The sequence below is a fragment of the Vicia villosa genome, linkage group LG4 (genome assembly GCF_029867415.1).
Source record: "Vicia villosa cultivar HV-30 ecotype Madison, WI linkage group LG4, Vvil1.0, whole genome shotgun sequence".
NCBI classification, from domain to species: domain Eukaryota; kingdom Viridiplantae; phylum Streptophyta; class Magnoliopsida; order Fabales; family Fabaceae; genus Vicia; species Vicia villosa.
The window spans coordinates 193,131,076-193,134,996 of record NC_081183.1 but is presented as its reverse complement, the minus strand read 5'-3'; positions in this window follow the sequence as shown (position 1 = coordinate 193,134,996).

Genomic DNA, 3,921 nt, shown 5'->3' with positions numbered 1-3,921 from the left:
CTCTTTTCCTAATACTACCCATGAATTTCTATTCAGGACTTCCTGTAGAAAGAACTCCACTCTTAATAGTTAAAAGTGCAATTGGTCTTATCTGAACTCACTTCGTCCAACACCGTTTTCCTAATACCATCCATGAAGATTCGATTAGGGCTCCCCCTTAATTTGAGACACCTCTCACTTTCACTCAAACACTCTCTCAAGTGTTTGGAAAATTTATAACAATATAGTATGGATGGTATAACAACCTTACACTTCAATACTCTAATTGGCTAATTTAGATATCATTCCCAGCAAAATAGTGTACGAAATAGAAACAAAAACAAAGACTCAACTAAAATGAAATTTTCCTAATGAGTAGATATTTTCTCTTGAGGCATGATTCTTCTAAAAAGAGATTTCCTCCTTATATAATAGCATGAAGTTCAGCTCCAAAGTCTTGTAGGATTTTCATTTTGAATACAGTTGATCTGAATCTCCTTATATTTCCAATCTTGATTTATCAGTTCCAAAATTAATCTGAATCTCTAAATTAATATTGTTGAATTTTGTTTAGATCATATCTCCTAAAAACTTACATAATCAATCAAATATTTATTATGAAGATTGAGATCTTTGATTGATAATTATCTTGAACAAATAAGCACTGCAACTGCAGCCTTGCTAACTAGATCTTTTACAAATCCAAACACATGCTAACACACTTATATCTCTGATATTACAAAAGAGGAAACAAATCTTAAAAGGACAATATATACTTTAATTTATCTTGCTCTTCAAGAAACTAGTCTGAGACAAGATGTATCGTAGATCCTAGAACATTTGGCTTGACATCTGTCCACGTAACAAGATTCTGAATCTTGAACAAATCAAATAAAACTTTTACTTGATATAAATCACAATTCCAACTTCTCAAGTAAATGATTCAGAATAAATCTATTGATTAAATCAAATTCAATCTTGTTTCCTTTAAATCAAAAAGTACATAATCAATCAAATCTTTTACCAGATATAAAAGGAAACAAATTTTCTTTAAATACATTAGTTCCAAATCTTTTAATAAATGCAAATCCAAATCTCTTGTTTAAATCATATTCAATTAAGATTATCTCCAAATAAATATATGATTTAATGAAATATTTGACCAAACTGATTTGGATTAAAATGACTCTTTTTAAACGCAATTTTAACTGCCTTTTGGAAGGATTAAAACTTAACAAATCTTAAATAAAATTTGAAGTGAATCAAAATCCAATCTGTGAAGAATGTGCGCCAAGATGTCACATTACATGTTCAGGACATCTTGCTCAACAAGTTGATTACAACCAAATTTTTCTTTCAAAACAACTTCACCAAAAACTTGAATTGAACAAACCTGAACTAGCTCTTGTAATAACCTATAGAATAAAACATAGAACCAAATGAGCTAAGATGTGCTCAACAACTTTCACGACATCTTACTTTCCATTTTCCTATAAAAATAAGTCAATTAAAATGTAATAACACTTCCTTACACTCCTACCTGGTAGAGAATGTGACCATTCCCCCCCCCCCCCCCCTTGGTTAGCTAGTTTCCTCCTAAGGCAGTGATCTTTTCTTGGCAACTTGTGCAAGATAGACCCCCTTCTAGAGAGAATATTGTTAGAAAAGGTGATAGTTGGATATAGTTGGGTAGTTTGGCATTTGTGTGGGGTTTTGAGTGAGTCAATCTTCCATCTTTTTGTCACTTGTGAGTTATGTATGTCTGTGTGGTATAAGATCTTTTAGTGGTTAGGTTGACAGTGGTTTTCCCTAGTGTCTATGAACTTCCTTTTTAGGTTTTCTTTTCTTTAGGTGGTAGGCTTAGTATAGGGGTGGATTTAGTATGATTTGGCATGTTGTTTGGTCTATTTGGAGAGCCGTAATAATGTCATTTTTAATGATGTTTCAACAAATGTGAAAGAGATTGAGGAGAAGTTTATTTTTTTTATCTTGGAAATACTTTCTAGGTAGATCATAAGTGTCTCATGCCCTTTCTCCGTCTGGCTTGAGAACTCTAACCTTTACATTAACCAATAGTGAATCAAGTGTTTTGACTTGATTTTGAGGTTGGTTGTGGCTTTGGTGATTTTCTTGTTCTCTTGGTGGTTTTTGATTACTTGATGGTGGTTGTTGCAGTCTGAGCTCTAATTCGATTCCTATGGGGTTTAATTTTTAGTTTCTTGGGCTTTTATTTGTTGATCTTTTGTGACCTACATTGTTGTTTTGTTGATTTTCTATTTTGTTGGTTGCAGGTTTATTCGGTTTATGTAGTTTGTTTTTTTGCTCTATTAATAGTTCTTTTTACACTCCTTATGCCATTTGCTACCTTTACGTTGTACTTTGGCGTACTCACCTTTTATCTATATATTATTTTGTAAATCTTGACATGAATTGCACATTATCAGTATCAAGTATATTGATATAATATCTTACAAAATAAAATTTTCTCATTTATTCTTGTGCACTAGAACAACAAAGGAATGACATATTATGACAGAAGTTTGAGTCATATAGTATGGATTTTTGTGTTCTTTTTCTGTCTCAAAAGTGTCCTAATTAATGGAGAAACTCACAATAATTAGTGAGTGAAAATAACCTTTGAAACACCATCCGACTAAAGTGAAAAGTTATATATTAACAATGTTGAATTTATATGAACCATTGTAATGGTTCAATGGCAAGCATGTGTCTAAGCATTTCCTTGACTCTACTTCAAATTCCAACAGATCAACACCCACATGCATCCAATGATACTTGACAACTAAGGCTAGACATCAGCCCGGGTTGGTTCGGGCCCAAACCCCCAAATCGATTTTAACCTCTAGTGTAAAACAAAGACCTAATTCCAACCAATTCAAATTTCAATTTATTCGAGTTTGTTTTGAATCGAGTTCAGTTAGTTAAATTGATTTTTTTTAGTAGTGCAAATTAGGCCGATTCAGAATTCCAATTTTTTTTATTATATAGGTTGGGTCTATATGAGATAGATATGATTCAAAATTTTACTTTTTTTAGTTTATTATGGAATGATGGACCGGTTATTGAGCCATTTACAATTCAAGTCCAAATCCAAACAAAACTAACTTTTTTATTTATTTATAAATTGTGATTAAATAACTAAGTTATTTTTATAATAAAAAGCTGAGTTATTTTTATATAAATCAATAGTTCTTTGCAAGAAAATAAAAATCATAAAATTAATGAAATATAATAAAACACATAACTTCTAAGTTTTTGCAGATTAGAGTAGAAGTATTTGCTCTAATATTATATAAACAACTTATCTCCTATAAACTTGAAAAAACTCACTACCATTAAAAATACCTTTAAATCCTTCTATTAAGCCTACAAACTTCCCACGTGTTATATATTATAAGGACTATGTGGAGAATTGCCACAATTTTTCACATAAATTCATACTTTATATTTGTGATTGACAATTCCCATATATTTGAAAAAAATATGGCAAATATATTATTCCTCCTATTGTGCAAAATTTGCAATTACAATGTAGTTCTTTTAAAAAATATACAATTGTTATATATTATTGTTTTTATAATATTTTTTCTAATGAATTGCTAAAAATGAATATTAAAATTTACAATTTATATATAGAATTATTATTTATTATTAAGTTTTTGAATTTAAACGAAATACACTGACAATGTAAAAAAGTTTTACCGTCAGTAAATTATAACCGTTAAATTTTTGTAGTAGATGTATGACTTTTTCTTTAATTATATATAAAGTATTACTTATAATCCGCTATAAACTTGAGAAAATACACTACATTTAAAATACCTTTAACTCCCTCTATTAAACCTACAAACTTCTCATACCTTATATATTATAAGGGATATATGTAGAATTGGCATAATCTTTCACATAACTAAATTTATACTT